The sequence below is a fragment of the Rhinolophus ferrumequinum genome, chromosome 21 (assembly GCF_004115265.2).
Source record: "Rhinolophus ferrumequinum isolate MPI-CBG mRhiFer1 chromosome 21, mRhiFer1_v1.p, whole genome shotgun sequence".
Lineage (NCBI taxonomy): Eukaryota > Metazoa > Chordata > Mammalia > Chiroptera > Rhinolophidae > Rhinolophus > Rhinolophus ferrumequinum.
The window spans coordinates 20,343,845-20,356,381 of record NC_046304.1 but is presented as its reverse complement, the minus strand read 5'-3'; positions in this window follow the sequence as shown (position 1 = coordinate 20,356,381).

The following is a 12,537-nucleotide window of genomic DNA, read 5'->3' as shown; positions in this document are numbered from 1 at the left end:
GTTGGAATCTGGAGAACAGAGAAAAAATAAAAAAAGCACCCCAAATCCTGGCTGTAGCCCATATGGATTCTGCCTCCCAGTTCTCCCAGAGCAGATTCCCTCCCAAGTAACAGAATGCTGAAGCTAGAGGACTGTGTGTGTGTGTGTGTACGCACATGTGTGTGAGTGTGGCAGGCCAGGGAGACGTTGGAGGGTTTAGCAGGAAGGCATGCGGCAAGGCTGGCTCCCGCTTTGTTGATTTAGCGAGTCTGGCTGCAAAGCCAAGGCCTTTGGAAAGAAAGGCCTCCCTGCTTCCGGCAGTTTCTACTGAGCTGTTCCGGGACTGAGTGAGATCCTACAGGTGTTTATGTTCAGTTCGGTTCCAGGGTACCAAGATTTGGAGAATTCTACCAGAATTTTATTTGATGATGGCCTGGGAACTAAAACACAGCCGTGGTTTCAGAAGGTGGTATTTCTATCCACCTTACAGGGTTCTCCGGTCATTCCCAGGAGGCCCGCTTCCACTTTCTGACCATTGCAAGGTACAGTTAGTTTTCCTTTTTCTTTTTTCTTTTTCTTTTTTCTGATGAGGTGATTTTGATTTCAAAAGCAATTTCCTCTGACAACTTCTCATTAGCTGTTGAACAAATGTGGCAGATATAAGTTAGGGCCATGTGTTTGGCAACTCAGCAGGCGCCTGAATTTCTGGCTGCTGCCTGTGGCCTTATTCTGTTCCTCCAGCAGGTGGCAGTAAAGACCTATTGACTGCTGTCTCCTGTGTGAGCCCAGGAAAGAGTGAGGGCCCCTGGAGGAGAAGCTGAGCTGGCTCAGGGTGGCCTTCCTGTTAATGGGCTTCCTGCTGGTTGGCAAATTCGCCTGTGAATTCGTGAGTAGGATTTACTTTTGATTTTACAGATGAATTTTCTCAGAAAAGGTTACTGTGAAATCTAGGATAAGGGTCATCATTGTTACCAGTCAATACCTACCCCAGAGTCTGGCGCAGTAAGTGTTTAATAGATGCTTGCTGACTTCAACCAAAGTGTGCATATGAGCAAAGGAAAGTAAAATACGTTGTGTTGCACGTCTCTGCCAGGTGATATGTTAAGTGGTTTTTCTTATGAAGTAAGGCTTATAATTCTAATTGTATAGAAAGACATGGAGGCCCAGGGAGGTAAGATAACTGGCCAAAGTTCACAAAGATAAGATGTGACCCAAGTCATTTGATGCCAAGCTTTTGGGCTAGTATGCTCTCTCTACTGGGGCAGGACCTCTAGATTTAACAAAAGTAGAGGATGAATTTTGTTTTAGAAAAAGCAGGGGAATCCAGTGTAGGTTTGATCTTTCTTTATCAATTTGTTTCTGAATATCTTCTATAAACTGTGTACTCAGCATGGAGAGGTGGAGAACCTGGTTCCTGCTTTCAGGGAGCTCCGAGTCTAGGGGGAAGGTGATGGCAGACAAGAGGAGCCCCACAGGAGAACTCCATAAGCCCAGGGTGCAGTGGGAACCGCGAAGGAGGGGTGAGAAGTCAAGGAAACCCCTCAGAGGACACTGCCTTGTAGCTGAGTCCTGCAGGACTTGGCTAGGAAAGGGGTGGTGGAGGATCATCCAGGCCGAGGGCGCTGTGGGTGCAAAGGCCTCCAGGTGTGAGAGGACTTGCACATTTGGGGAACTGGTGCGGGACCAGGTGAGGGAGGAGGTCAGGTAAGCAAGGGACCTCAAAAGCTATGAAGGGGCTTGAAGAGTTTTTAGCAGGAACGTGACACGGACAGATTTTCATTTTCAGAAGATCCTTCTATTTCCTGGTGGAGAGTGGTGGGAAGAAGCTGAGCCTGAAGCCAGGAAGGCTGGTGTGGGGATTGTAATCTAGTCAGAGAGGATGGTGAGCTAAACTAGGGTAATAGCACAGGAGATGGAGGGAGACAGACAGGCTGGAACTATGTATAGAAGGTAGAGCTGGCAAGAGTGGGGACAGCATGCCTATAGGGAAGGGTGAAGGAGAGGAAGGAGTCTGGGATGAACTGGAGGTCCATCGTGGCTTGGGCAACCAGGTGGATGGAATGGTCGTTTAAGTGTGAATCTTTCGAGTTCATAAGAACTTTCACATCTACTGTTTCAAGGTGTTCCATGTTCCAGATATTCAACTTTGTTCTCAGGGTTTGGAGGGCGCACCAGGGCCGTGTAGCTCTGCACCTTGGACATGTGAGGGTCCCACCTTTCAGGTAGCCTCTGTCTTCCCTTTGCTCTCCTCTCTCAGAGAGCAGATGCTCAGGATACGGTACCTTTCTAGAACAGGGTGTCTGCGGTGGACGCTCTGATTGCCTCTCCGACATCCATTTCCCTCCTCTTAATGACCACCCCTTTCTTGTACAGCTTGTGGACCTTGCGAAAAGCTAGCCCCACCCTGGACATAGGGACAGGGGATGGGGTTCAGGCCTAAGTTGACCTAATAATTGTATTTCTTGTCCTCTGTATTAGTCTCCTAGGTCTGCCTAACAAATTACTATGAACTTGGTGGCTTAAGACAACAGAAATTAGTTTTCTCACAGTTCTGGAGTGCAGAAGTTCCAAACCAAGTTATCAGCAGGGCTCTATGGGAGATTCTCCCTCCCAAGGCTCTACGGGAGATTCTGTTCCTTGACTCTGAACTTCTGGTGACTGCTGGCAGTCCTTGGCTTGGATTATAGCTGCTTCCCCTAATCACTGCCTCGTCTTCACAAGACTTGTCTCTCCGTGGCTGTCTCCTCTTCTGTCTTTTATAGGAATACTTGTCATTGGATTTAGGGTCCACACGGACAATTTAGGATGATCTCAAGATCGCAAGATCCTTAATTACATCTGCAAAGACCCTTTTTCCAAATAAGGTCACATTCACAGTTTCCAGGGGTTAGGAAGGAGACGGATCTTTTTTAGGGGGACCGTGGCGGGAGGACTGCCATTCAACATTCAACCCACTACAGCCATTGTGAATGGCAAGACAGAATGAAATTGGGACCATGAGGACACCATTGAACCCTTATCTCCAATCTGGAAGCCTGCCTGCTTCAGGACTTCCAGTTATGTCCTTCGATGGGTCCTCCTCATTGGTTTAAGACAGTTTGACATGACTTCTTCCCTGTTGCTTGCTGCTGAATGCACCCTGACGAATACATGTGCCCATCTGGAGCCCTGCATGCAGGCAGTCAGTTGGGTGTGGGGCAGAGATCACAGCGACTGGAATTCTCCTCTGCTGGGCTCTATTGTTTTCACTCTGTGTGACCTTGGGCAAGCTGCAGCCTTGCTGACCATCAGTGTGAATATATAAATGAGGCCCTTGTCCCTGCAAAAGACTTTTCAAAATGGAAGCCACTGTGGTTTGTGTTACTGTGGCCTCTGCATTCCAAGAAAGACGTAATAGAACTGGAAAAGGGCCAGACAATGGAGAGATGAAGGGCTTTTACCATCAGGGCAAGCTCCCCCATTAGGATTCTTCAGCCTGGAAAGATGGAGTCTGTGGAGGAATGTAATTACAGTCCTTCATGTGATAAGGTGTATCCTTCATGTGATAAGGCGGTAAAATGAGAACAGACTTGTTCCTCAAATCTCAGAATCTTGAGAAGCCTAGAGGGCTATGCCTAAAAGTTTGAGAAATAGTTTCAGGGCAAACGATAGAAAGTGCTCCTTTACTCAGTGCAGAGGTGACCTTGAGGCACTTGGGCAGCTTGGCATTGTGGCCCTGGAGTCCAGGACACCTAGGTTCCACTCCTGGCTCCAGCTGTGTGAGTGTGAGCAATCCTCTTTTCTTCAAGTCTCAGATTATTCATCGGTAAATTGGGGGCAAAAAAACCTGGTAGTAAACCAACCAGGAGTGAACTTCCACAGACTATCCATTAGCTACCCACCCACCAGCACCCATGTGATCAGCTTCCCACTCCTTATCAGATGGGCTAACTACAGATCCCCTAACCATGCATTCAATCTCTCCCTTACTCGAGGACCACTGAAGAAATTCTCTCCTACTTTTCTGACACCATCTGTTTTCCACTCTCTACTAGATCATTCTCCCTTGCAAAAAAGCCACTATCATTTCTCCCATCTGAAAAGAACCCTCCCTGCATTTCACTTCCACCTCTAGCTCCTGCCCACTTTCTCAGCTCCATTTTGCAACAAAATTCCATGAAAGAATTGTCTATTGTTGTCTCTTCTAGCTCAACGAATCTTTACAAAACAAACACCCTCATGTAACTACCATCCAGGTTAAAAAAAAGGAATATTACCAGCACCCCAGAAGCTCTGCCCACCTCTCAGTCACTGATCTCTCTCTACACTCCAAGGTAACCACTATCCTGATTTATAACACCATAGATTAGTTTTATATTTTTAGCTTTATTGTAGTAAAATACATATACAATAAAATTTCCTGTTTTGACCACTGAAAGCATACAATTCAGTGGCGTTTAGTACATGCAGTGTTGTGCAACCATCACCATTACTTAGTTCCAGAACTTTTTCATCACTTCAGAAGGCAACCCTGTACTCATTCGCACTGACTTTCTCATTCCACATTTTCATCCGTCCCTGGCAGCCATTACTCTGCCTTTTGTTTCTGTGGACTTGCCTATTTTGGACATTTCATGTAAATGGCATAATACAATGTGTTGCCTTTTGTGACTGGCTTATTTCACTTAGCATAACGTTTCCAAGGTTCGTCCATATGAACATGTGTCAGTACTTTATTCTATTTTTTTTTAAATTTTATTGGAGTGACAATGGTTAGTAAATTGCATAGGTTTCAAGTGTACAATGCTATAATACATCATCTGTATATCACATTTTGTGCTTACTACCCAGAGTCAGCTCTCCTTCCATCACCATATATTTAAACTTCATTCTTTTTATGGCTGAGAAAAAGTCCAGTGGCTGTACCACATTTCTTTACCCATCCACCAGTTGATGGACATTTGGGTTGTTGCCGCCTTTTGGCTGCCAAGAATAGTGCTGCCACGAACATTCATGTACAAGTTTTTGCTTGAACACCAGTTTTATCTGTTTTCGAACTTTAAATTGGCCCCATGACTTATATATCCTTTTTCTGTCCGACTTACTCTCTGTGAAGATTATGTTCTATAACGTGAGATCCATCCATATTACTGTATAGCAGCAGTAGCTTGCACATTTGCATTGTTGGACAATATGTCATGTGACCATATCACCATTTATCTAATCTGTTGTTGATGGGTTATGTCCATTTTGGGGTTATTATGAAGAATTCTGCTTTCAACTCTCTTTCTAATAGCAATACAGATTGCTATTAGACATATACCTAGAATGGAATTGCAGGGTCATAGATAATGTATATATTTAGCTTTACAGATACTGCCAAAGGGTTTTCCAAGGTCATTCCAGTTTTCACCCCCCTAGGAGTGTGTGCAAGTTCCAGTTGCTCCATATCTTCACCAATACTTGACATTTCCACTTGAATGTGTAACTGACGTCTCTAAGTCAGCAATTCCCAAACTTCTTTTGTTCTCCTCTAAATCTGTTCCCTATATAGTCAATGGCAATTTTGTCCCTCCAGTCGCTCAGGCCAGAAATCTCAGAGTCATCACGATCTTCCCTTTTTTGATCCCTTACATCAAATGACAGGAAACTATTTGGCTCTTCTTTCCAACACATCTAAAATATAACCTCATCCCTTATCCTGCTACCATCCTTGCTGGATCCACCATCATTTTCCACCAAGATTACTGGAATGCCTTCCTGTTTGTTTTTCCAGCTTCCATTCCACGTATTCTTAGCACAGCAGCCAGGGTGATCATTCTTTTAAAAATTGTGGTAAACTATATGTAACATAAAACTTATCATTTTAATGCGTACAGTTCAGTGGCTTTCACGTTGTTGTGCAACCATCACTACAGGGGGATCTCTTTACTAGGGATCCTTTTTAACCCTTTTTGCCAGTTAGGTCATCTTCTCTAGTCAAACTCCTCCCATGGCTCTGCATTTCAGAGGAAGAGTGCAAGGTTTTACCAGAGCACACCAGGCCTTGCCCAACCTGGTCTTCTGTTATTTCTGTGACTTCATCCCCTCAGCTTCATCCTTCTCCTCGGCTCTCTCCACTCTAGCCCCTTAGGCCTTCTCGTGTTCCTGGAACATGCCAGGCATGACTGTGCCATAGGGCCTTTAAGTTGGCTATTGCCTCTGCCTACCTGGAGTGTTCTGCCTCCACTTACTCTTATGGCTAGCTTTCTTGCCCCCTAAAAGCCTTTTTTTTTTTTTGCCCGCTACCTATGAATTTAAATATAAGAGCTGGCTTGTGGTTAAAGAATTCTCAGGGTAAAAGTGTTTTTTCTTTCCACCCACTTCCAATGTTTACCATGGGCAATTTTCTTTGCTCCTCTGTGGGGAGCCTGAGTTTATTTCTAGCCCTCTCTTGTCCTGGAGATGTGGCCCAGCTTTACAGGAAGTCCTCCATTAGCATCTCCGCCTCGACTGGGCTTGGGCTTGTCTCCTTTCTCATGCACTAAACTAAAGCTCATGACCACTTGGCTTTGGCATATTTCCTCAGGGAGAAAGCCAACTTCCACATCCTCTCCGGCTTCCTGCTTTCCCTTCTTTTTTGGCCTTTTTAACCCTTTTTGCCAGCTTACTTGGTGTCTTTACAGGATGGAAAACATTTTTCTCCAGCGTTTTTAATGTTTCATCAGGAAGTAGTTCAGAGTGTCTTGTCTGCCCTGTTGCCAGAAACAGAAGTCCATTAAATACCAGCTCTACGAAGGCAGCATGGTATAGAAGAAAAGACAAGGTTTCAGGAATCCTTGGTCCCAATCCCAGCCCTACTTGCAACTAGATGTGATTTTAGACAAATCACATGGACCCTCTGGGCCTCAGCTTTGTATATTTATTCCTCTGTGCCAGGTGCTAAGGATTCAGAGATAAAAGCCTAGAGGCTTAGTTTATGCTCATTTTACAGATGGCGTTTCATTTCAGAGAATTTAAATTACTTGCCCAGGGTCATTCGGTCAGTCAATGGCAAAGGTGGGATTTGAACTCATCCTTCTGACTTCAGTCCTGCATTTCCTCCTCTACACTCCCTTTCTGGAGGCTGACCAGAGCCTGTACCCCACCCCTCTTCTTGGGGCATTCACAATCAGTGGGGCCTGGTCAGAGCTGGGCAGGCTGCCAAGTGCTGGGCTGCCTCCACTGAGCAAGCAGCGGCTCCCCACTCAGATTTTAATTAAGGTTTTTTTTTTTAATTTAAAATATTTTATATATACACTCATGAGTGTATATAACGCATGGGGTCAGTTTACAGATTAATAATACCCTTGTACTCAGCACATAATTTAGGGCAGTGTTTCCAATACTTTCTAACCCCTCCGTGTACTCCCTTCAAATTCCGCCCTTTTCTCCCTCACCCCTTGCAGATTATCATCCTAAGTTTCGTGTTTGTCATTCTCTCACTTGTATAGTTTCACCAGATAGGCTCTGGTCCCTAATCAATACATTGTTTAGTCTGGAGAGTTTTTGGGATTTCTATTAAATGAAATCACTCTGTATATATTATATTGTGATTTGCTTTATTCATTCAACATTGTGTTTATGGGATTCATTCGTGAAGTTGTAGCTTATTCATTTTCATAGTGTACATATATTTTTAATGCATTCTCATGTCCCTGGGCGTTTGGGCTATTTGCAATTTTTATGAACAACGCTTCCATGAATATTCTGGGGACCGCATGTTGGGAGATTTTCTCTAGGTAAAGTTATGACAAGTAGAAGTACTTCCTGGGTCATAGCACACGTGTATAATACATAGCACACTAGATAATGCCAAACTCTTTTCTAAAGGCTTGAGTCCATCCATACTCCTACTAGCGTGCATGAGGGTCCCCAACGCTTTAGATCCTACAACTCTCTTCTGAGCTGGTTTGTCTTCTACTCAGCTGTGTCCACGTCTCAGGTCTGTGCTCAGGTCTCACTTGGCCTGTGACCTGAGTATCTCTGGCTTGGTCACCTCCAGGCTTACCTGGACTTCCTGCTTTTCCGAGAGTCTGCGTCCTTGCTTGTACTGTTGGCTCAGCTTCTGGGAGCTCTCAGCACAGAGCTTCAGCCTTAGCTCTGGGTTTGGGGCCCTATGGTTCTGGGGCTCCGTCACTTTCTCTTGCCAAGCCCGGTGGCATTGGAATTTTCTCCCATAGAGGAGGAAGTGTCATCTCCCCACATCGCCAGAACCAGGATTCCTTAAAGAGAGCTTGAACAGCTTTTCTTAAGGCCTTTTGGCAGGGTAACACCAGCTCTGTCAGTGCTGGCAGGAGGATGTGACATCTGTACTGGCCATAGGCCAGGCCACATGGCCGTCTCTGTGCACAGTGCCAGCTCGTCCAGCCCAGGGCCTCAGGTGTGAGTGTACACAGAGCTGACCCCACCCAGCCAGGACAGCCCTGGGTGCCCACTTCCTATCGCATTCACCTGCTGGCCAGATGCTTCTTTTTTTTTTGACAGTGGCAGTGCCAGGAATGGTGCCAGGTGTCTTAGGCTCAGAGTGTGTGGGTTTTCCTTGTCATGGGAAGTTTTGTGATAATAGTGGAAAGAACTGGGTTTGAAGCGAGAAGGACCTGGGTTTGACTCCTGATGCTATCACTGTACCTTAATGCTAGCCTGCATTTTTCAGATGCCTTCGGGCAAATAGCTCTTGCTATAGATAATGCTAATCGGTAGAGGAATTCTGCTTTAGGCTTTGGAAGAGCAGCTCCTTGCGGAAGGTACCTCTCCTGAAGAGATGGGGAAATATGTACAAAAATAATGATTGTTTATCAAAGATTTGCAGTAGCCTCGAGACCAGATCCGCAGGGGTCAACAGACCAGGAACAAAGAGATTTAGAGATTTTGGATTCTTCCTCGGATCCCTGTTGGCGCCAAGATGCCTATGGTTGTCAGTTACCTTCCACCCTGCTCATTCCCCCTTCCCTTGACCTAAAAGGAGCCTGAATTCTGGGTTTTCTTAACAAGGATTTGTGGAAGCCCTAAGCCGCCCCCATGCTTGTCTAGCTTGCACCATCTCTGTCAATAAACCTTGCCCTGCTCCAAACTCTGATATTTTGCATATTGGCTTTTGAAGTGTCGGCACGTGGACGAGGAACTGGTAACATCACCTCTTAGTTGTGTCATTGAGACTGTCCGAGCCTACGTTTTCCCCATCTGCAAAATGTTAATAAGAATTTTTACTTCATTGGATTCATCGAACTAAAATAAGAGCTTGGCAGAAAATGATTGCTCAATAAATATCCGTGACTGTTGTTATTACATGGGATGGGGCTTTATTTTCACTAAAGGGAAATAGAGACATAGTGATACAGACAGTAATTATTTCCTTTGGAACAGCCCAGACTTCAAATTTTCAAATATTTATAAACATATTATTATTTTTTTAAAGAATACATTATAAATATTTTGGAAATAAGAAAAGAATAAGAAAAACCAAAAAACTCCCCTAAGATCCTACCACCTGAACACAAGTGCTGTGAACATGTTGGTGTACTTCCTTCCAGGATTTTTTCACAACATTTTATTAAGTGGTTGTAACTGTGGGATACACACCATTCTGTATTCTTTTTCTTTTACTTTACACTGTGTCGTAAACATTTTCCCAAGTTGCTACATGCTATTCATAATTGTAAATTTTTATGGTTGCATACCACTCTTAATTAAGACTTTTGTACATAAAGTTCTCCAGTATTTCAGGTTTTTCCCTTAGGATTCCAGAAGTCAAATAACTAGGTCATAGGGCATAAACACTTTTTATAGCTTCAGATTTATATTGCCAAATGGCTTTCCAAAAAGGTGGTATCAATTTGCAATGCAGTAATGTCTGATAAAGCTCATCCAACTGCATATTCATTGGTATTGGGTATTATAAATATATTTTTCTTTTGGCTGATTTATGAACTGTGTCTTGTCTTTATTGGCAGCAGTTGCCAAGCCGGAAAAAGTAAAAAGGAGTCAAGAAACCATAACAAACTTCATTAATGCAGAATCATGGAGCTGAAAAGAACTTCAGTGGTGTGTTAACTTCTTGTCTCCTTCTGCATTTGGACTATAAAGATAGATGGATACTATATTTTAATTTAACATAAATTTTTTAAGTTTATTTTTTCTATCATAAGAGTAAAATGTGATTATTAAAGACATCTTGGAAACTACAGAAAAAGTCAAAAGATAAATCACTCTTAGTCCCACGGTTAACATTTTGGTACATTTCTTCATTTGTTTCCCAATTTTTTTTTCTCTAAACATTTTTTTCTCTCCTTTCACATAATTGTGAATATACAATTATGAATAATTTTTAAATTATCTTTTTTCACTTAACAGTATAATATAGGTATTTATATGACTATAAACATATATAGATATCCTTTTTATAGCCCATGTATTTCATTTAGATGTTTTTTTGAAAAGGAAATACATACTCATGATTTTAAAAAATTCGAATAGTGCAGTGTGTACAGTAAAGGGTGGTATTCCCACCCTTGAACCCTAGTCACCCTCCCCAGAGGAACGGTTGTCACCATTTTCTTAGGTATTCAGAGAAGTGCCTATTTAACATAAATAAGCTTTTCTATGCAAATAGTAGAAAACCAGCCATATTATTTCTCACCTTGCTTTCTTGTCTTTTCCACTTACTATATCTTGGCAATCATCCCACAAGCACACATCTGGTTTTGACATGCTCCTTCTTTTTAACAGCTAACAGTATATATTGCATGGATATACCATAATGTATTTTCCAGTTTCCTCTGGAAGACTGTTCCTTTCATTTATTCCTATAGACAGTCTTTCAAGAAACAGGTTTCCTTAGAGTCAGTGGAACTGGAACAGCTGTATACGATGTCAGAGGGGTAGTAGATTGGCGGAGGGGGAGTATCACTTTGCGAGGGGTATAAATGTCTATTACGTTGTTTTGTACACCTGATAATTAAGAAAAAACAAAACAAAAACGTGTTCACGCACATGTGTCAGTAATAACTGTAGGATAATTTACTGGCCATGATAATGTTGCTAGGTTGGCAGATGCACTTTAAAATGTACACTTTACATTTTGATAGATACCATCAGACTGCCGTCTGCAGGAGTTGTACCCGTTTAAACCCTACCCAATAATATATAAAATTACCTGTTTCCCTATACCATCGCTAATACAGTGTTAACAATGTCTTTGATTTTTGACAAACAGAAAGGTAAAAATAGTATTCCAATTTTGTTTTAATACAAATTTTTCTCGTTGGAAAGGCTGAATAACCTTTCAAAGCCACTTCTATTTTGTCTTCTGTGAACTGACTAGACATCATTTTTAATTGCTGAAAAATATCCCATGGGGAGGGCTTAATGTATCTCACCATTTCTTTGTTCTTTCTGAACTGTCACTGTAACAAATAAAACCGCAGTGAGCATCTTTTTTGCGTAAAGTGTCTTCAGCATTTTGTATTGTGTTCTTGGAATAGATTCTTGGAAATGAAGTTTATGTGTCAAAGGGTATTGGCATTTTAAAGACACGAATGCCAAGTTGCTCTTGGAAAGGCTTGTACTAGTTTACAACCCACCGACAATGTCCCTGTGTGCCCAGGTCACTTCCCCATTGCCAGCATTGGCTTACCATACCCAAGGAATCTCCCTGGTTACAGCTTCTGTAGGTTTTTGTGCTCTAATCCAGCATGAGCCTACCTTGTAAAGCCAGGAGACTTTCCCCGTTTGTGTGGCAAACCAAATCCTTCCTGTCAACTGGAGGCTCAGCTTGTTCTGGAAGGACTTAGAGTTCTGCATCAGAGGTATCAATGACTTTTTTCCTTTCTTTGTAAAACCCCACAGCCAGGTTGGTGTGAATCATTGTAGAAAAAAAAAAATACCACCATTGTTCCAAGAAGTGCTCAGATGCTTCTCTGCTGGAGTATCTATTGGGATAGATTACCTGTGGCCCTGGAGGTGTGGGGCAGCTTGGGATGGATGCTGGGCTCTATCTGGGGAGGTGCTGTTCCATTCACTCTTGCTGGGATGCCGCAAAATCAGGGAGGGTGACCCTGGGGAAGGTGCCCTGTGTGCTGGGCTGCAGCAGAGCAGGTGGCACCTGGGAGAGGAGGCATTTGCTTTGATATGTTCAACATGTCTTTCCTTTTCTGGTAATAGGGGCTTCTCTTGCAAACTACCATATTGTGCCTTAGCCCTGGCCTAATAGAATCCCCTTTCGCCTTGGCCAGAGTGACTGACTCGTGAGCAGGCACTTGACCCAAGAAAGACCAGTTACAGTCCTTCCTGGAATCTGACATATGGATGCCGGGAGGAAGAAACTTTGTTTTCCCATGAAGTCTGATAAACTGGGATGATTTAGGCTTCAGGCTGCCGGCAGTGCTCTCTTCCTCCATGCGGAAGATGCTGCCTGCAGTAAAAGCCTGGGAATATAGAGCTAAGGAAAGACAGCGATGAGAGGCAGGAGAGGTAGAAAGAGGCTGTCTTCACATCCACCATTTGAGTGCCTCTCCGAACTGGATTTCTTTCTGCAGTTATATCAGAGAAACCGTAGTTCAC